Raw genomic sequence first — 22,445 nt, 5'->3', positions numbered from 1 at the left:
AATGTAGAGTCTTAAGTCTGAATTTTAAAGCCACTCAAGTAATGTGTTGTTATAGGTAGCTAGTCAACAACCTGATGCAGTTAGATTTATTAGTCTTTGTTCTCAATATTTTCAGTTCAGTTCAGTCCTTCAGTTGTGTCCGTCTCTTTGCAACACCACAGACTGCAGCATGCCAGGCTTCCCTATCCATCACCAACTCCTGGAGCTTGCTCAAGATCATGTCCATCGACTTGGTGATGCCATCCAACCATCTCATCCTCTGTCTTCCACTCCTCATGCCTTCAATCTTTCCTAATATCAGCATGTTTAGTATGCATTCAGTCTCTTTTAAAATCAACCAACATGAATTAAATTCCTCTCTGTCCCCACTGCACTCCCAACTCTAGGCCAGAAACAAAAATCTGCAGAGACTGAAGGCTGATTCCAGAACATCGCTGTGGAGATTTCATTCCCAATCTTTTTTTTGGGGGAAAAAAATTAGTTTCTTACATTAAAATCAGTAGATTGTACATATATATCCAAAGTTCTGATTCTCTTGAAACCATGGCCAACTGGCCTGCTTTCCAGTATGGGTGAAGTGGAGGAAAGGCTGCTCCCAGTTGTAAGGCCTGTGCTGCCCAGATTCCAACAGGGCCACCTAGTCCTAGTATCATATCTCCTGCCTCCCGGGGCCATGAGTTTGTGAGAACTAGACTTCTAGTACTCTTAAGATAATTACTACTTTTGTTTTGATCAGCTTTGACTTTGAAGCCTTTAACCCAAGATCCTAGCACACAGTTCTTCCTTGTATAGTTGTTAGATGATATAAAATATCTTGTGGATGCATATGACATTTCTTCTAATACTGAAATCATGCAACTGAAGTACTGCTTTGTCCTATCTTTGATACAGTCTGGCATCGTAGGTGCCCCTATGTCTGCCATTAGACCCACTACCTAAAGCCAGTTGTATGTCCCTGGGCTGTCCCCGAAGTCTTCAGTTTGCCATTTGACAACTTATCCTCCTAGAAATCTCCTTTCCAACGAAGACAGCAATGCATATCTCATGAAGTGACAAGGAAGATGACATGAAATCAAGAGTGTCGAGCATGCCCCCTAGTATCCATTTTCATGATGTTCTTAGCAGTTTTTTCTCCAAGTAGGCAAGGTTCTCCATCTTCTTAGCTGTTCATGCAGATCAGTTTGATTTTCCAGCTAAGATTCAAGGAAGAGATTACAGTTCAAGTCTCTGTATTCTGAAAAGCTTCAAAGGCCATTCACCAAGGACACTGATGAAGGTAAAGATTTTATCGAGAGCTTTGTGTTTTTCTCAGATCTTTTAGTGGCCTAAAGGGGAAGACTAGGGTAAATCAGAGCATGTATAACTAGGGGCCCCTAATCACCACTACATGCTAAGAACCCAAACTTCCCTGAGTACTTGAAGCCAGGAAAGAAACATGAAGTGGCTTGTGATCCTTGGGCTGATGGGCTTCTCAGAGTGCATAGTCAAGTAAGTATGGGGACTGTAAGTCACATCATATTCCTTTCTTGAAATTTTCTTTGCATCTGATTAGCCTTCCACCCATCAGGTTTAGAAGGGAATGGAATATTTCCCTAAGAATCTTAAAGCTCAACTCTTACTCCTTGAAAAATAACTTGTTACAGAAAATGTGGATTCCAAGGTCTTGGTGTAGATTTGGGTTGCACAAATCTTGGGGTCCAGTCATGTCATGACCCATAGAAAATGCAACTCCTTGTAACTTTTCAGTGCACAGTCTGTGCAGATGTCGATGTAGACCTGTGGAATAGCACTTTCTACATTTTATTCAACATGTCCTCTTTTTCCCTGTCTACTTCAGTGTGTATATGCCTATGTCTGCATCTCTGTATCACTGTCATTTATCTCTCCATCTCTTTGGAAGTCACTGGGAGTGTATTTCTCTCTGTGTTGTTTTCTTTTAATTTTTCATTTGACTCTTTCTTCCTTCTCAAGCCTCTGAATTTCCCTTGCTTGCTCCCTACATCTTGGATTCTTCTTTCAATTCTCTTTCAACTTGGAGAAAGATACACTGTTTTACACCGGACAAGCAGTGTGAACACAGTCAACTCAGAAACCTCTTGTGTTTCAAATTGCTCCCTTGTAAAAAAGGATAAGAGTCCCTCTTCTACCTCCTTCTTTGAGGTTCTATGAGAAGGAATGAGTGAGATGCCAACAGCAAAGCTAATGGCTGTCATTGTTGAGACTCCCTATTTATCAGGTACCTTATATCCATCACTTCTGTTATTACCAAGATATTCTATTTGGAGGGTTTGTATTGTTACATTCCACCGTTTTACTGAAAGGGAAACTGAGACACCACATGGTCATATGGCTTACCCAAGATTGCAGAACAGAACCTGTATTCAAATCTATGTCTTTGCCATGGTATATGCATAAAATTCTGATAATAATGTGCCTCATAAAAATGATTAGAAAATACACAGGGCCATTACAACGACAGTTATACCTTAACACTGACAGCTAATTGTAGCATTTTCTTTGTTTTCTTTGTCAAATGGCTCGATGAAAGAATACCTCTAAGGAGAGTGAAGACCATGAGAAAAATCCTCAGTGGAAAAAACATGATGAACAATTTCCTGAAGGAGCATGCTTACAGACTGTCCCAGATTTCTTTTCGTGGCTCAAATCTAACTATTCACCCACTGAGAAACATCAGGGATGTGAGTATTTTGGGAGGATGGTGCTCCACAGCGCCCCCTGGTGCTCTAGCCTAGCACTGGGGCTCATCTGGAGGTGCTAGGTGGGATGTTGGGGTTGGGGTTCCTGCAAGAGGCAGAGACACTGGAAAACAGGGACCCCACCCAGAGGAGAAGGCACTCTCATCCTCAACTGTTGTTCTTTGTGACTGGGCCTGGCAATTACCAGGTGACAGGTAAACATCCATTTGTGTGTGAAAGATGTGTCATTAGTTTGAGGGTGATTGTTCCTTCTGAACTAAGTGAGCCACGCATTTATAGATGAAGAGTGAATCATCACTTATCAAAAGGTAGAACCAAATGCAAAGCAATTGTGAATCCTCAGGTAGAGGAATTCAGTTGCCAGAGATGCAAGAACGACAGCAGTAAAAAGTTACTGAACCTGTATTCTGAGTATGGCCATAAGAATCACAGTGGATCCTGTTTTTAGGTTAGAAAAGGGCTTGTCTTCAAGATATCTTGAAGAATGCCCATGCTAGCCTGAGAGATAGGCAAAAAGTAAATACACATCAAATTAAAGGGTCAACTGTGTGCTGGTGATTGAATGTGGTCTGAGTTTAGAAAGAGTGGCTGGGGTTGATCAGGAAGGACCTCCTGGAGAAGCGGGTGCTAAGGTTGGGTTTGGAGAGACTACAGAGCTTCTCCAATGAAGGCACCAGGACTTCCCTGGGTTTCCAGCAGTCCTGGAGGCCCATGGGTTATGCCTCTGGGATTTCCATGCAGGAGGTACCACTTCAGCGCCTGGTCATAGAGTCAATATCCTGCATACAATGTAGCACAGGAAAAATATATCAAATGCAGATACATCTGTGACCAAAGCCTGTGAGCTGCACGGTGGTTAGAAAGTGATCTCAAGAGATATGTGACACCCATAGTGGTGCTGCAATTTGGGAATAGAGGGTAGCCAGTTCTGCACTAACCTACTCCCTCCTTCTCCCTGTAGTTGTTCTACTTGGGTAACATCACCATTGGAACACCTCCTCAGGAATTCCAGGTTGTCTTTGACACAGGCTTATCTGAATTGTGGGTGCCCTCCATCTTTTGCAACAGCTCAGCCTGGTGTGAGTACAGACACCCAGTACCCAGACCATCTTTCACTTGCCCTGCCACCTTATTTCCACCCTTGACACCTGATGACACTCACCTCTTTTATCTGCAGCTACACATGTTAGGTTTAGACATCTTCAGTCTTCCACCTTCTGGCCTACCAATAAGACCTTCAGCATCACCTATGGATCCGGGAGAATTAAAGGAGTTGTTGTTCATGACACAGTTCGGGTAACAGTGTAACAAATGCTGAGTCAGGACTGGCTATGGAGTGACCACTGCTTGCAAAAGAGATGCAGAATCATCTGGCAAGACCCTTCCTAGCCTAACTCTCATAAATATTGGCCATCTTATCCACAGGATCATGTCCCTGGGGAGGCAGTGCCCATGGTGACACACGAGCAAACAGATTAGCTAACCCAGAGAGTGGCTTGAGGTGTGGACTTGCAGCTCCTCTGCCCATGAGCAGTTCAAGGTTCATTTTGCTGGGAGCAAGAGGAAGGGATAAAAGCACCCACTTTTATATTCACTGAATGTTCCGGGCACTTTCTGGTGATAACTGGTTTAATCCTGCAACAACCCCACACAGCAGGTGGTCTGATTAGCTAATGAGACATATGAGGAATCTGAGGTGTGAACAGCAAGGGCCTTGCTGAGGGCACACATGTGGTAAGTGGTGGAGTTAGGCTGGCTTTTCAGGACTGAAGTTGCTATGGGGCATTTGGGGAAAGGATAAAACTGATCTGGGGAACTAGGGGGCAGTCAAGGGCTTCAGGTGTCCATTGTGGGACACTGGAGGCCTGAGAAATCAAGGGGCCTGATAAATGGCTTCTCACTCTAGACAACCCTGGCGAGTCTAATAAACCTATGCCCTGCCTCCCCCCAGATACTTGAGTAGTTTCCCTCTCTCTCTTTCTCTGTCATACACACTAACAGAAATATACAGATATGCCAAAAAGTGAATTCTCCAGACACTAATTTCATAGAAGCCTGCAAGCAAGATTGTGTTTTTGGCTTCTGTCCTGGACAGATGCAGAATCCACAGTACATTATAGAGAATGCAGTCCATTCCTGTCATTAGGTCACAGTGATGCCAAAGAGAAGGCTATCTTGCTCTCGATTGTTTTGTCCCTAAGGTGGCACCTATGGGAGCTGGCCTGACTCTTGGTTGCCCCAACTGGACAGAAGTCATGAGGCCAATTTGACTCACCTAGGTGGTATTTTTCAGAGGGGCAGATTTTATAAAATTCACAGCCTCTCTCAAATGGAACCCAAATTCCCCTTCCAGCTTGATCTAACCATCTGTGGGCCACCAAAGACAGAGCCCAGCCTCAATTCTTCTCTGAGGATCTAATGGCAATGCACCCAGCCCAGTCCTAGGCCACTTCACGTATCTGTAAGTGGGAACACTCTTCTCTCCAACAGATTGGGGACCTTGTAAGTACTGACCAGCCATTCGTTCTATGCATGGCAGAATCTGGGTTTAAGGGCATAGCTTTTGATGGCATCTTGGGCTTGAGCTACCCCAACAGATCCTTCTCTGGAGCCATCCCCATCATTGACAAGCTGAAGAATGAAGGTGCTATTTCTGAGCCTGTTTTTGCCTTCTACTTGACCAAGTAAGTCTGAGATGGACAATCCCTTTCTCCAAATTAGCTGTAAGATGTTTTCAGTTGCACGAAAATTATAGAATATTTGATAAAGAAGTATCCTGAGAGATAATCTAACCCAGGATAATATGGCTCCAGGGCCCAACTGGCTTCCCCCTGGCTTTTAAAAATAACAGGGAGAACAGAGGTGGGGTCCCTTCTGAGTGTGGGGCCCTGTTGACAATAGAGGTCACAGGCCAGTGGAGCCAACTCTGGGTGACCTGAACCCACACACTTAGAACTCCCAGGCCTTGATTTTCCTGAAAAATGACAAGGTGGACAAGGGGAAAGCCAAATGCTTCAGCACCCTGTCCTCTGAGGGTGTCTGAGCACTCAGGTCGCTGGAAGTCCAGGGCGTCTTCAGAAGACATAGTGGGTGGAGCCCAGCCAAGTGATTCAGCTTCTAACCTCCTCCGTGCCACTCATTAGCCAGTAACAGACCTCAGTCTGGATCTCGGTCACTCCTAGACTCGATTTCTGCATCTGCACATGGGGACCTTATTAGGGCCTTGATGGGTGGACCAGCACAGCTCTCAGACAGTGCTATTGTTACTGTCCTCCAAGGATTGCCCCTATCTCTCTACGGAGACAATTGGGAGGGCTGTTTGGTGATGTTTGGTGGGGTGGACCACCGCTGCTATGAGGGAGAGCTCAACTGGGTACCATTGATCCAAGCAGGCAACTGGATTGTACACATGGACTGGTAAGCCTCTCCCTCTGAGGATCAGCCCGAGTGATGCTCCTGCTACTGTACATGGGCACAGGCAGACACACACAAATGCATTCTCAGACACACAGTCACACAAAAATACACATCACCTTCAACGACAGAGACAGACACACAGACACATGGAGACACACAAGCACACACAGAGACACATAGAAACACACATACAGACAAACACACAAGCACATAGATACACAAACAACCCATGGGTTCGTAATCTCCAGGCTTTCTAAGCAAGGCTCTGACCAGGGTCCTAAAAGGGTCCAGAGAGGTCTGTGCAGCTGAGAGAGGGCTGCACCCACTACCCTTTGAGATGGGGAGCATGGTTAGAGGACTCTACAGTGTGGTGAACAGAGGATCAGGGAGAATTTCTCCAGCCTGAACAGAGTTATGATAAGATGACCAATAGTCCAGGGGTACCTAGGACATAGGAAGTTCTCAGTACAGATAAATGTCATTTTAAAAACAGGGACAGTCCTGAGAAAATGGGGAAAACTGGTCTTCTTAGGGAGCAGCTACTCAGCAGTGGAGAGAGGTTGGCTGCAGTCTTAAGATGTGAAAGCAACTAATAAAAAGGACACCCCACGTTCTTGGGCACACAGTGGGACAGGGGCTATAAGAGAGAATCAGGAAGGTGGGATCTAGGAGAGACCTGAGGACAAGAGGCATAACTGACAGGATTCTGTGTGATACCCTCAGACAAAAGCTCACCTATCCTTTGGAGTTTCTGTGGGCTAGTCATGTATTTCCTGGCCAGGGTCTCAGGGTCTGAGCTGGTTGTAGGAGCAGTGCTGGGAGACACCCTCTCCCAGAGGAGCCCCTCTCTCTCCCTACTATGAGAATCTGCTGCCCCTGCGAATCTCCATCTTCACTTTGTGTGAGACCCGTTATTTGTTCCCCATCAGATACAGCTCTCTGGAGGTTTCTTATTATTTTCTCAGTCTTCATTCACTTATTGAACAGACAAGCATTGGGCGTCCACTGTGTGCCAGGCACTTTAGGGAGGCAAGGAGAATAAAACTCGCCCTCACATCTAAGAAGGCAGATGTACATGAAGTGACTCACCTACATAGTGAATTGTGACTTTGGTACATGCTAGACATGAGGAGGAGAAGGCAATGGCAACCCACTCCAGTACTTTGCCTGGAAAATCCCATGGATGGTGGAGCCTGGTGGGCTGCCCTCTGTGAGGTCCCACAGAGTTGGACAGGAATGAAGTGAGTTAGCAACAGCAGCAGCAGCAGACATGAGGAAGGGTCTACAGAGAGTGAGCAAGACAGGAGACTGATAAACACCGGGGGAGAAACTTTCCGAAAACAATACAATTAAGGTGGAATCTGGAAGATGAGAAGAAATATGCTAGTCAAAGGGGAGTGGAGTCTTCTAAGAAGGAAGACCAGCTTGTGTCAAGGTATAAAGAATCCTGGTATATTCAAGTACTCCATTCAAGGCTGTCAAGAAAGGTGCTGTGTCGAGAGTAAAGGAAAAGAGGCAAGAGACGGGCTGTTTATGAGACAGTTGGGAAAGGGGCAACTCTGGGAAGACTCAGAGTGACCTTGATGCCTACTTTCTTCCATTGTCTCTCAGCATCTCCATGAAAAGAGAGGTTATTGCTTGTTCTGATGGCTGTGAGGCCTTTGTGGACACAGGGACATCACATATCGTAGGCCCAAGAAGACTGGTCAATAACATACAGAAGCTCATTGGCGCCACAGATTGGCGTTCCAAGGTGAAGGGTCGTGCCCCAAAGTCACTCCCAGTTTCCACACACAGCAAGGATCTCCAGGGCCAACCTCTCTCCCTCTCTAACAGCACTACGTTTCATGTTCTGTGGTGAATACCCTGCCCTCTATTATCTTCACCATCAATGGGATCAACTACCCAGTTAGCTCAAGCCTACATCCTCAAGGTGAGGGGACAATACCGAGCGTTGGTTCTCAAACTGAAGCTTGCAGGAACCCTTGGGCTCCTGCTGGGAGGAGGGCGCCATCTGGAGGCCATGTCACACCATTGCAGATGCTGCTGAGCCCAGTGGCTGGGCCAGTGCCTTCCACAAAACCAAACACTTGAAAGTAAAGGGCTTTGGATAAATGTCTATTTAGTTCTTTGGCCCATTTTTTGATTGGGTCGTTTATTTTTCTGGAGTTGAGCTGCATAAGTTGCTTGTATATTTTTGAGATTAGTTGTTTGTCAGTTGCTTCATTTGCTATTATTTTCTCCCATTCAGAAGGCTGTCTTTTCACCTTGCTTATATTTTCCTTTGTTGTGCAGAAGCTTTTAATTTTAATTAGATCCCATTTGTTTATTTTTGCTTTTATTTCCAGCATTCTGGGAGGTGGATCATAGAGGATCCTGCTGTGATTTATGTCTGAGAGTGTTTTGCCTATGTTCTCCTCTAGGAGTTTTATAGTTTCTGATCTTACATTTAGATCTTTAATCCATTTTGAGCTTATTTTTGTGTGCGGTGTTAGAAAGTGATCTAGTTTCATTCTTTTACAAGTGGTTGACCAGTTTTCCCAGCACCACTTGTTAAAGAGATTGTCTTTACTCCATTGTATATTCTTGCCTCCTTTGTCAAAGATAAGGTGTCCATATGTGTGTGGATTTATCTCTGGGCTTTCTATTTTGTTCCATTGATCTATATGTCTGTCTTTGTGCCAGTACCATACTGTCTTGATGACTGTGGCTTTGTAGTAGAGCCTGAAGTCAGGCAAGTTGATTCCTCCAGTTCCATTCTTTCTCAAGATTGCTTTGGCTATTCGAGGTTTTTTGTATTTCCATACAAATCTTGAAATTATTTGTTCTAGTTCTGTGAAAAATGTGCCTGGTAGCTTGATAGGGATTGCATTGAATTTGTAAATTGCTTTGGGTAGTATACTCATTTTCACTATATTGATTCTTCCAATCCATGAACATGGTATATTTCTCCATCTATTAGTGTCCTCTTTGATTTCTTTCATCAGTGTTTTATAGTTTACACCAATACAGTATACTAACACATATATATGGAATTTAGGAAGATGGCAATGACGACCCTGTATGCAAGAGAGGGAAAGAGACACAGATGTGTATAACGGACTTTTGGACTCAGAGGAGAGGGAGAGGGTGGGATGATGTGGGAGAATGACATTCTAACATGTATACTATCATGTGAATTGAATCGCCAGTCTATGTCTGACGCAGGATGCAGCATGCTTGGGGCTGGTGCATGGGGATGACCCAGAAAGATGTTATGGGGAGGGAGGTGGGAGGGCGGTTCATGTTTGGGAATGCATGTAAGAATTAAAGATTTTAAAATTTAAAAAATAAAAAACAAAAAAAAAAAAAAAAAGAAAGTAAAGGGCTGTGTGGGACACTAATCTTCCTGAAATAAATGTGGAGATGCCACACCATATGTCATGATGGGAGTCACAAGGAGAGGGGAACACTAAGGTCCTCAGTCCTCAAAGAGCTTCAATTAAATTTGAACCCATATGTTCATGAACATGAAATTCAGCAGTAGCAGTCCCTGAAATAGGCCATGTTACAAGGAGAATGGCGGGGGACAGTCCCAGTGTGATGTCCCAGCATAAGTTAATAGGCTCCCTTCCCTTCTCAAAGTTTTCCTGATTTGGATGATAAATTACATGGTCAGCCTAGTTCTTGGCTGCATCTTCTTGTTTTGGCCAGGTGCCTCCTTTGTGAGTTGGGGTACCCGACCCCTCTGTGGGGAAGTTGGATACTAACGTGTTAAAGAGTGCATGGCGACTGCTCAGCCCCGGCACAGGGTGGAGGCTTCATGTCAGCTCCCTGAGAGAGTTCAGAGCAGGCTGATGGGCTCAAAGAAGGCTTTCAGGAAGAGAGGGAATATCAGGAATTCTAAAACCACAAACTCATTGAGCCATCTGGAGGGTTGCTTGGTTCTAGGCAAAACTGCACTGGGTTCCATGCAAATGGCATCTCAAGGTGGTCTGCACTGGGGCACTGGGGATTTACTCGGGATGATGAGGGCTAAGGACTGACCAGTGGGAATGGGGTACCAGAGTACGTTATCCACCCAAGCCTGGAGTGGCCAAAGACAGTGAGTGTAGGCCAAAGGAGGCTTCTCAGAGTTCCTGAGTTAAGTCTTCAAGAACATGTTGTGGGCACTGCTCTATTTATGATGGATAACCAACAACGAGATGCTGTGTAGCACAGAGAACTCTGCTCAGTTATATGATAGCCTGAATGGGAGGGATGTCCTTGATACCAAGATACCTGGATACATACAGTTTAGTCCCTTTACTGTCCACCTGAAACTCAGAATATTGTTAATCAGCTATAATCCAATACAAAAAAGTTTTAAAATAAAGTATAGATTGTGGGGACACAGGAGGAGAACCAGCATTCTCTGCAGAGAAAACAAGGAGCAGGAGTCAGAAGAAAAGAAACAGGGAGTGACGGGAACTATGGACACACTTGTTCTTTTCTAGAAAATTATATTGAAGTGTGGCCAATCTTCAGTGTTGCATTAAGTTCTGCTGAACAGCAATGTGACTCAGTTATACATATAAAAATATATATATTTTTCTTATTCTTTTTCATGTGGTTTATCACTGAATATTGAATATAGTTCCTTACGCTCTACAGTAGGACTTTGTTGTTTTCCATTTCTCTGTTTCCCCAACTCCCAGTCCTCCGCTCACCACACCCTTCCTCATGGCAACCTCATGTCTTGGGCCTCTTTGGTTTTGGATGAACTCTTACATCCCATGCTGCTGAGAAAACCCCTTGATACTTACCAAAAGAGGGAAATAAAGCAAAGAATTGTGCTGGGTCTAGATATTGGGGGAAGTCACCGGTAAGGGTTCGTGCTGACTGGTGTGTGTCTCTGACTCCCCCAGGATTCTAGAGGCCGCTGCTATACCACCTTTCAAGAGCACAGAATGAGTTCATCTACAGAGACCTGGATCCTGGGTGACATCTTCCTGAGGGTGTATTTCTCGGTCTTTGATCGAGGAAATGACAGGATTGGCCTGGTACGGGCAGTGTAAATGCTTGGAGTGGTTCAGGAATCAGTAAGGCTGCTCCTAACACACACTTACTCACACTTTGGGCACTCCTGCCCATGATGCTGGCAAACTGTATTTGGTGGTCTGTACACCCTATTCTCAGTAAAGAATAAAGGGTTTCACTCTTAATGGTGCTGAAACAAATGGTTGCCTCTGTTTGTGTCTGGGAGTGAAGGATCTAGAACCAAGTCTGAATCAAAATTGAGAGAAGCCCTACTCCAACTGGCTTCAAGGGAAACAGAGACTCATTGAATAGATTCTGGGAATCCAGGATACAAGAATTAGAGCAAATACAAAGATCTCAGTGACTAGACCCAAGAAATCAGAAGAAATCAGTTCTCTCTCACCTTTTCTCATTCCCTTCAGTCTACTTTGATGGTCTTAGCCTGGCAACTTTTTTCCTTAAGGCTTATACACCTAGTGAGGGAGTTCAAGCTACCTGACCTAGGGTTTTAAATCCTGAAGGCATCACCTAGTAAGGAAAGAAGATTGCAGACATCACATTTCAAGGGTGTTCTCTGAAAGACCCACCTCAGATCACATGTACAGCCCTTGATCAACCATCCTGGCAGGGACATGGGGTCTTATGACTGGCTTTACATGGTCTTTGGCCCTGACTCAGCAGCACACATGATTGTCAATTTTCTCCAGAACTACATGACTGAAGCTGGGGAGAGGCAGCCCCAAGGATAGCGACTGGCAGATGGTCTAGGCGATGGAAGAATTTGTGATAACCCACCAACTCCACCACCTCTTCATTCAGAGGAATTATAAGGAATAATGAAATAGAGTCTCTTTACCCATCTCAAATGATCTTATCACTGGGCTACTCCTCCAGGGGATGTTGGGTGAGGCACTTCATGCAGAGCTGGTTCCCTCTTGTTCCCTCACCCCAGTCACCAGCTCTTTGCCACATATGCCTGCTCTGTCCTTTACAGTCCCACTTGGTAAGTGGTGGCCACAGTTGATCCCTGAGCCATCCCCCTACTCCAGGGCCCAGAATGCCCCTTCCTTGCCTCCAGTGCTGCTGGGGAGTATGCAACGCATGTATCGGGGGACCCAGGTTACACAGAGCCTTCAGCCTTTCTGAGTTTCCTCCAGGGGTGGAGCTACAAACTATTTTCTTAGAGCTGCCAAAGTTAGGCACTTTTGCAGTAGAAGCATCCGTTCCTTCCACCTGGAGACCTTCAGTAGATGCCTCAGCTGAGTCAGCAGGGGTCACAGGTTGATTTCCTTTCAGATTGACTGCTTTGATCTCCTTGTTGTATAAGGGCCTCTCAAGACTCTTCTCAATAACCACAGTTCAAAAACTCAGTTCTTTGGCATTTACTGTTTTTTATGGTCCAGATCGCACATCTATACATGATTACTGGAAAAATCATAGCTTTGATGCTACAGACCTCTGTAGCAAAGTGAGTCTCTGCTTTTTAATACACTGCAGGTTTTTCATAGCCTTTCTTCCTTCCGAGGAGCAAGTGTCTTTTATTTTTTATTTTTTACTTTTTTTTTTAATTTTAAAATCTTTAATTCTTACATGCGTTCCCAAACATGACCCCCCCTCCCACCTCCCTCCCCACAACATCTCTCTGGGTCATCCCCATGCACCAGCCCCAAGCATGCTGCACCCTACGTCAGACATGGACTGGCGATTCAATTCTTACATGATAGTATACATGTTAGAATTCCCATTCTCCCAAATCATCCCACCCTCTCCCTCTCCCTCTGAGTCCAAAAGTCCGTTATACACATCTGTGTCTTTTTTCCTGTCTTGCATACAGGGTCGTCATTACCATCTTCCTAAATTCCATATATATGTGTTAGTATACTGTATTGGTGTTTTTCTTTCTGGCTTACTTCACTCTGTATAATCGGCTCCAGTTTCATCCATCTCATCAGAACTGATTCAAATGAATTCTTTTTAATGGCTGAGTAATACTCCATTGTGTATATGTACCACAGCTTTCTTATCCATTCATCTGCTGATGGACATCTAGGTTGTTTCCATGTCCTGGCTATTATAAACAGTGCTGGCACAAAGACAGACATATAGATCAATGGAACAAAATAGAAAGCCCAGAGATAAATCCACACACATATGGACACCTTATCTTTGACAAAGGAGGAAAGAATATACAATGGAGTAAAGACAATCTCTTTAACAAGTGGTGCTGGGAAAACTGGTCAACCACTTGTAAAAGAATGAAACTAGATCACTTTCTAACACCGTACACAAAAATAAACTCAAAATGGATTAAAGATCTAAATGTAAGATCAGAAACTATAAAACTCCTAGAGGAGAATATAGGCAAAACACTCTCAGACATAAATCACAGCAGGATCCTCTATGATCCACCTCCCAGAATGCTGGAAATAAAAGCAAAAATAAACAAATGGGATCTAATTAAAATTAAAAGCTTCTGCACAACAAAGGAAAATATAAGCAAGGTGAAAAGACAGCCCTCTGAATGGGAGAAAATAATAGCAAATGAAGCAACTGACAAACAACTAATCTCAAAAATATACAAGCAACTTATGCAGCTCAACTCCAGAAAAATAAACGACCCAATCAAAAAATGGGCCAAAGAACTAAATAGACATTTCTCCAAAGAAGACATACGGATGGCTAACAAACACATGAAAAGATGCTCAACATCACTCATTATTAGAGAAATGCACATCAAAACCACAATGAGGTACCACTTCACACCAGTCAGAATGGCTGCATCCAAAAATCTGCAAGCAATAAATGCTGGAGAGGGTGTGGAGAAAAGGGAACCCTCCTACACTGTTGGTGGGAATGCAAACTAGTACAGCCACTATGGAAACAGTGTGGAGATTCCTTAAAAAATTGCAAATAGAACTCCCTTATGACCCAGCAATCCCACTGCTGGGCATACACACCGAGGAAACCAGAATTGAACGAGACACAAGTGTCTTTTAATTTTGTGGCTGCAGTCAAGGTCCATAGTGGTTTTGGAGCCCAAGAAAATAAAATCTGCCACTGTTTCCACTTTCCCCTCATTTGTATGCCATGATGTGGTGGGATCAGATACCATGAATATTGAGTATATTTTTGTGAATAGTTCTTTGAATGTTCTTTAAGCCAGTTTTTGCATCTCCTCTCCTCATCAAGAGGTTCTTTAGTTCTTCTTTGCTTTCTGCTATTAGGGCAGTGTCATCTTCATCTCTGGATGTTGATATTTCTCCCAGCAATCTTGATTCCAGCTTGGGATTTATGCAGTCCAGCATATTGAATAATGTATCCTGTATAGAAATTTAATAACCAGAGTAAGAATGTACACGTTGTCACACTTCTTTCCCAGTTTTAAGTCTTTCAGTTATTCTGTGTCTGATTCTAACTGCCGCTTTTTGACCTACATACAGACTTTTCAGGAGACAGGTAAGGTGATCTTGTACTCCCATTTCCTAAAGAATTTTCCACAGTTTGTTGTGGTCCACACAGTGAAAGGCTTTAGCATAGTCAGTGAAGCAGATGGAAATGTTATCTGGGATTCCCTTCCTCTATGATCCAATGGATGTTGGCAATTTGATCTCTGGTTCCTCAAACCAGATTGCACATCTGGAAGTTTTCAGTTCATGTAGTGTTGAAGCTTAGCTTGAAGGATTTTGAGCATTACCTTGCTAGCAAGTGAGATGAGCTCTATTGCGTGATAGGTAGAGCATTCTTTGGAATTGCCTTTCTTTTGGATTGGAATGAAAACTGACCTTTTCCAGCACTGTGGCCACTGCTGAGTTTTCCAAATTTGATGACATATTGAATGCAGCACTTTTACAGCCTCATTCTTTAGGATTTTTAAATAGCTCAGCTGGAATTCCATCACCTCTCCTATCATTGTTTGTAGTGATGCTTCCTAAGGCCCACTTGACTTCATATTCCAGTATATCGAGCTTTACATGAGTGACCCAAGCATCATCACTATCCCGGTCTTTATGACCATGTTTGTACAGTTCTTCTGTGCATTCTTGCCACCTCTTCTTAATCTCATTTGCTTCTGTTAGGTCTTTGACTTTTCTGTCCTTTTTTGTGCCCATCCTTGCGTGAAGTGTCCCTCTGGTAGCTCCAATTTTCCTGAAGTGATCTATCTCTTTACAATTCTATTGCTTTCTTCTAATTCTTGCAGTGTTCACTTATGAAGACTTTCTTATATCCCCTTGCTATTCTCTGGAAGTCCACATTCCATTGGGTATATTTTTCCCTTTCTCCTTTGCCTTTCACTTCTCTTATTTTCTCAGCTGTTTTTAAGGCCTCCTCAGGCAATGCCTTTTCCTTCTCACATTTGTTTTTCTTGGGGATGGTTTTGGTGACCACCTCTTGTACAATGTTACAAACCTCCATCCATAGTTCTTCAGCCTTCCAGACCTAATCCCTTGAATCTATTTTTCATCTCCAATATAAATCATAATGGATTTGATTTAGGTCATAGCTGAATGTTCTACTGGTTTTCCTTACTTACTTCAATTTAAGCCTGAATACTGCTTGCTTCTGCCTAAGCATTGTTGCCAGATCACCACCCACTGCTCCCAGTAGGTGTGGAGAAAAACACACAATTTGAGGACTGTTACCCTGGGCTTGTGGCTTTACCTGCTTAGCTGTGTGAACTTGATCAAATACCTTAACCTCAATATTCTCATCTGGTCAATGGGCACCATGATGATTATTCCACCTCTAGATGCATGAGTGCCCACTATGAACAAGTGGCCCTGAGAGGGCTTTCTGGGTTCCTGAGTCTAGAACAAATATGAATTACTCTGCCACCTGGGGAGAAGGAAATCTTCTGTTTAGAGGTTATGGCTGCTATCCCCAAGGCTAAATATTGATTCAAGCCAAATGACATCTATCTCTGAACCCTGACCCTGAACTCTGACTGAGCTGATGCTTCTGTTTTCTGGGCCCCAGCAAGAGCTAATGATTACAGACTCAGATTTCTCCCTCCCCAGCCTTACCAGTCAGCCTTTCCTTGTCAACTACTTCTAGCCTGAAATCACACTGCAAGGAGAGTTGTAAGGCTTTTTGTCTCTTTTCGGTTTCCCACATCTCCAGTGTAGCAAGAAGTAGCTGTTATGGCTACTTGTCATAGCAACAGCTATGGCAACCTGTGCAGTCCAATCTCAGCCTGTTAAATGAAACTGTCCCCATTTGGCCCCTCATGTTTAAATTACCTACAGTTGCCTTAGAATCCTTCCTGTGCTTGCTGTTTAATGACCAAATATGTGTGGACTTGATCTAGTTTTCTTTCCCAAGCCTGATTCCAATTATGCAATGAAGTAACCAAACTTTTAGTCATCTAACTACCCACAGGAATTGACAAAAGCAAACCACCCATCATGCATTTCTTGCTTGCCCCAAAACAACTTTGAAGTGATCTGCTGAAACAATGTGATAGTTTTGCATGTACACTACAGAAGGGACACTTTTTCTGGATTTGTTTTCCACCTAGTGCAGAATGTCTACCACAAGCTTCACCCTGCAGCAGCTGGTCACCTGGTTTTTGCAGACTCATCCCACTCCTGATCCGTTCGACATCCCTTGGTAAAATCTAGAGAACAAACTCAGTCAAAGCTCTCTTTTCTGTAGAAAAGAGATTTTGTTTTTAGGAAACAATACTTGGTAACACATTCAAAATCTTGTGCTCCTTGCCTTGGATTCAAGGACCTGCACCAGAGGATGGGAAGCCTCCCCTTCCAACTAAATCTTTCTCTACTCCAACCAGGACCAGAGCCTTCACTGGACCCTGTGTCCTCATTGGTATCATTCAGTTGCTAAGTCATGTCTGACTCTTTGTGATTACATGTTCAGCAACAAAACAGGCTTCCTTGTCTTTCACTATTTTGTGTAGTTTCCTCAAATTCATGTCCTTTTAGTAAGTGATGCCATCTCACAATCTCATCCTTTTATTCCCTCTCCTTCTGCCCAAAGTCTTTACCAGCATCAAGGTCTCTTCCAAAGCACTGGGTCTTGACATCATTGGCCTAAGTGTTGGAGCTTCATCTTCATCATCAGTCCTTCCATTGAATATTGCTCTACCACTTAAAAACAAAACTCATGTTTCCAATCACCTAACAATATTGAGCATTGATAAAGTTTAGTAGAACAGGGATCTTTTCCTTTGGGAAATCCCAGCACTGCCGCCCAGCCTTTCTCTTACCATTCTCTCTGTCTGGCATAGAATTGCTTCCCTGCATCTTCTCCAGTTTGAAATGGCCTGCGCTCCCAAAATTGTCAGCTATCCAGGAATTGTTCCTTCCTCTTTCCTTAAAGAATTCTGCCTGCTCCCTGATTTTCATCTGTACATCAGTTCAGTTCAATCTCTCAGTCATGTCCAACTCTTTGCTATATCATGGGGTGCAACATGCCAGGTTTTCTTGTCCATCACCAACTCCCAGAGCTTGCTCAAACTCATGTTCATCAAGTTGATGATGCCACCCAATAATTTCGTCTTCTGTCTTCAGCTTTGTCTCCTGCCTTTAATGTTTCCCAACATCGGGGTCTTTTATAATGAGTCAGTTCTACCCATCAACTGGCCAAAGTAATGGAGGTTAAGCTTCAGCATCGGTCCTTCCAATGAATATTCAGGACTGGTTTCCTTTAGGATGGACTGGTTGGATCTCCTTGCAATCCAAGGGTCTCTCAAGAGTATTGTCCAACACACAGTTCAAAAGCATTAATTCTTTGGTGCTCAAGTTTCTTTATGGTCCAACTCTCATGTCTGCTCACGATTTCTGGAAAAACCATAGCTTTGACTATACAGACCTTTGCTGGTAAAGTAATGTCTCTGCTTTTTAGTATTCTGTCAAAGTTTTTCATAGATTTTCTTCCAAGGACCAAGTGTCTTTTATTTCACAGCTGCAGTCCCTATCTTCAGTGATTTTGGAGCCCAGGAAAATAAAGTCTGTCACAGCTTTCATTGTTTCTCCATGTATTTACCATGAAATAATGGAACTGGATGCAGTAATCTTCATTTTTTGATCTGTATGTACCTCATCAAGACCATCCCCAAGAAAATGAAATGCCAAAAGGCAAAATGTTTGTCTGAGGATGCCTTAGAAATAACTTAGAAAAGAAGAGACACAGAAGGCAAAAGAGAAAAGAAACACATACCAATCTGAATGCAGAGTTCCAAAGATAGCAAGAAGAGACTAAGAAAAAAAAAAAAAAGCTTTCCTAAGTTATCAGTGCAAAGATATAGAGGAAAAAATAGAATGGGAAAGACCAGAGATCTGGTCAAGAAAATTAGAGATAGGGAAGGATCATTTCATGCAAAGATGGGTCAAATAAAAGACAGAAATGGCATGGACCTAAGAGAAGCAGAATATATTAAGAAGAGGTTGAAAGAATATATAGAAGAACTATACAAAAAAGATATTAATTAGCCAGATAACCACGATGGTGTGATCACTCACTTAGAGCTAGACATCCTGAAATGTGAAGTTAAGAGGGCCTTAAGAAGCATCATTACGAGTAAAGCTAGTGGAGGTGATGGAATTGCAGTTGAGCTATTTCAACTCCTAAAAGATGATGCTGTTAAAGTGCTGCACTTAATACTCTAGCAAATTTGGAAAACTCAGCAGTGGCCGCAGGACTGGAAAGGTCGTTTTCATTGCAATTCCAAAGAAAGGTGATTTCAAAGAATGTTCAACTACCACACAGTTACACTCAAAGTAATATCTCCAATCAAGCCTTCAATAGTACAGGAACTATGAATTTACATATGTTCAAGCTGGATTTAGGAAAGGCAGAGGAACCAGAGATCAAATTGACATCGTCTGTTGGATCATAGATAAAGCAAGAGAATTCCAGAAATATACCTACTTTTGCTTTATTGACCATGCAAAAGCCTTTGCCAGTATGGATCACAACAAACTGTGGAAAACGTATGGAGACTGGAATACCAGACAATCTTACCTGCCTTCTAAGAAATCTGTATGCAGGTCAAGAAGCAACAGTTAGAACTGAACATGGAACAGCAGACTGGTTCCAAATCAGGAAAGGAGTACGTAAAGGCTGTATATTGTCACCCTGCTTATTTAAATTATATGCAGAGTACATCATGCGAAATGACCAACTGGATGAATCACAAGCTAGAATCACGTTTTCTGGTAGAAATATCAATAACCTCAGATATGCAGAAATCACCACTCTTACGGCAGAAGGTGAAGAGAAACTAAAGAGCCTCTTGATGAAAGTTAAAGAGGAGAGTGAAACATCTGGCTTAAACTCCACATTCAGAAAATGAAAATCAAGACATTTGGTCCCATCACTTCATGGCAAATAGATGGGGAAACAATGGAAACAGTGAGATACTTTATTTTGGGGGCTCCAAAATCACTGCAGATGATGACTGCAGCCATGAAATTAAAGATGCTTGCTTGCTTGCTTGACAAGCCTAGCAGCATTTTTAAAAGCAGAGACATTACTTTGCTGAAAATGTTCAGTATAATCAAAGCTATGATTTTTCTAGTTGTCATGTATGGATGTGACAGTTGGAGCATAAAGAATGGTGAGTAATGAATAATTGAAAGTTTTGAACTGTGGTGTTGGATAATACTCTTGAGAGTCCTTTGGACTACAAGGAGATCCAACAAGTCCATGCTAAAGGAAATCAATCCTGAATATTCATTGAAAGGACTGATGCTGAAGCTGAAACTCCAATACTCTGGCCAACTGATGTGAAGAACTTACTCATTAGAAAAACCCTATTACTGGGAAAGATTGAAGGCAGGAGGAGAAGAGGATGACAGAGGATGAGATGGTTGGATAGCATCACCGACTTGATGATATGAGTTTGAGCAATTTCCAGGAATTGGTGAAGGACAGAGAAGCCTGGCGTGCTGCAGTCCATGGGATTGCAAAGAGTCAGACATGACTGAGTGACTGAACTGAACTGAACTGAACATACCCCATAGCAAATGCTATTTGTAATTGTCATGTTTCTCCAGCAAGATGGGGCTCCCCAAAGCCCCAACACATATCCCTAGTTAGTCTGCACCCCTGCACAGAAGTCACTGCCTAGCATTCACAAGGCATTCAGTGAGTTCTGATTGCAGGGGAACCTCCGTTTTGGTTGTCATAGAGGAGCAAAGGACACATTTATCCTCCTGTCTCAAACAACTTGAAAGTAGATGAGATAAATGAAAGATCAGTTTTTTACATCAAATGTCAGGCAGCAGAGAATGGATTCTTGAGGCAGGGAGCAAGCAAGGTGAGTTCTACAATTGCCCCAACTCTAGAAATTTTTTCCAACACATACATGGAAGGGACATCTAGGCAGAGACAAAAGGTCTCTTCAAGAAGAGAGATTTGAGACTCTAGATAGAGCTCACAAGAGAGAGCTACACACAGAGAACTCTGAGAGTGTACAGGTGATACCCTTCCAGTTTTCAGCAGAGTTGATAGTACTGGTCATGATTTTAGGGAACAATCCTTGAATCTCAAATTGCCCCAAGTCTATGCTGGTCCCCACCCACCAGCATGGAAATTACTCATAATTCCCATGACATCAGTATGACCCTGAAGACAATATTGCCTTACTAGTGGGGATTAGTAAACCTGGTCTAAAATCTGGTTTTATATCAGCTAAAAAGCCTGAACAGAAAGCCTCCAAAAATACAATTGTTTCCAAGAAATTAACAGTATTTGCAAACAGTGCCAGGAATAATTTATAAAAATTAAGAATATCCAGCATCCAAAGGGTAAAAATTGCCATATCCATACATCTGTGTCTCCCTTGCTGTCTTGCATACAGGGTTATCATTACCATCTTTCTAGTCCAATATCCAATTTAAAATTTCCATATGAATTGTGAAAATATTTGTCTTAGATCAATCAAAATATTGTAAAGTAATTATACTCTAATTAGTATAAATACATAAATTTAAAAAGAAAAAAATTTCCAGTGTGTAAAGAAGCAAGAAAATATCCATAATGAGGCAAAAATCAATTAGTGAAAACACATTTAAAATATACATTACATAATTAGCAGGGAAGGACATTAAAATGCTTCCTAGAATAATAATCTTTATAGTCATCAAGCTGAAGAATATTGAGTGTGTTAAATAAAGACATGGAAAATAGGAATGAAAGACTGGGAAAAAATTGATTGTGCATCACAAAGATTTGTTTTATAAAAACATAAATTTATTTAATTGGAAGTTAATTACTTTACAATATTTTATTGGTTTTGCCATACATCAACATGAATCCGCCGTAGGTATACACGTGTTCCCCATCCTGAACCCCCCTCCCTCCTCCCTCCTCCCTCCTCGTACCATCCCTCTGGGTCATGGTAGTGCACAACCCCGAGCATCCTGTATCACGCATCGAACCTGGGCCGCCCATTCATTTCACATGTGATAATATACATGTTTCAGTGCCATCCTCCCAGATCATCCCACCCTCACCCTCTCCCACAGAGTCCAGAAGACTGTTCTATACATCTGTGTCTCTTTTGGTGTCTCGCATACAGGGTTATCGTTACCATCTTTCTAAATTCCATATATATGTGTTAGTATACTGTATTGGTGTTTTTCTTTCTGGCTTAGTTCACTCTGTGTAATAGGCTCCAGTTTCATCCACCTCATTAGAACTGATTCAAGTGTATTCATTTTAATGGCTAAGTAATACTCCATTGTGTATATGTACCACTGCTTTCTTATCCATTCATCTGCTGATGGATGTCTAGGTTGCTTCCGTGTCTTTGTCAGTTACTTCATTTGCTATTATTTTCTCCCATTCCGAAGGCTGTCTTTTCACCTTGCTTATAGTTTCCTTTGTTGTGCAGAAGATTTTAATTTTAATTAGGCCCCATTGTTTTCTTTTTGCTTTTATTTCCAATATTCTGGGAGGTGGGTCATAGAGGATCCTGCTGTGATTTATGTCGGAGAGTGTTTTGCCTATGTTCTCCTCTAGGAGTTTTATAGTTTCTGGTCTTTAGATCTTTAATCCATTTTGAGTTTATTTTTGTGTATGGTGTTAGAAAGTGTTCTAGTTTCATTCTTTTACAAGTGGTTGACCAGTTTTCCCAGCACGACTTGTTAAAGTGATTATCTTTTCTCCATTGTATGTTCTTGCATCCTTTGTCGAAGATAAGGTGTCCATAGGTGTGTATATTTATCTCTGGGCTTTCTATTTTGTTCCATTGATCTATATTTCTGTCTTTGTGGCAGTACCATACTGTCTTGATGACTGTGGCTTTGTAGTAGAGTCTGAAGTCAGGCAGGTTGATTCCTCTAGTTCAAT

General features: G+C 42.6%; 1 pseudogene; it reads left to right on the top strand.

Moving 5' to 3' along the window:
• Positions 1–1,387: 1,387 nt before the first annotated feature.
• On the top strand, positions 1,388–11,332 carry LOC114110023 (pregnancy-associated glycoprotein 1-like; annotated as a pseudogene).
• The last annotated feature ends 11,113 nt before the right edge of the window (positions 11,333–22,445 follow it).

This window comes from Ovis aries, chromosome 21, assembly GCF_016772045.2.
Source record: "Ovis aries strain OAR_USU_Benz2616 breed Rambouillet chromosome 21, ARS-UI_Ramb_v3.0, whole genome shotgun sequence".
Lineage (NCBI taxonomy): Eukaryota > Metazoa > Chordata > Mammalia > Artiodactyla > Bovidae > Ovis > Ovis aries.
The sequence above is the reverse complement of the archived record's forward strand: the minus strand, read 5'-3'. Positions and strand labels throughout refer to the sequence as shown.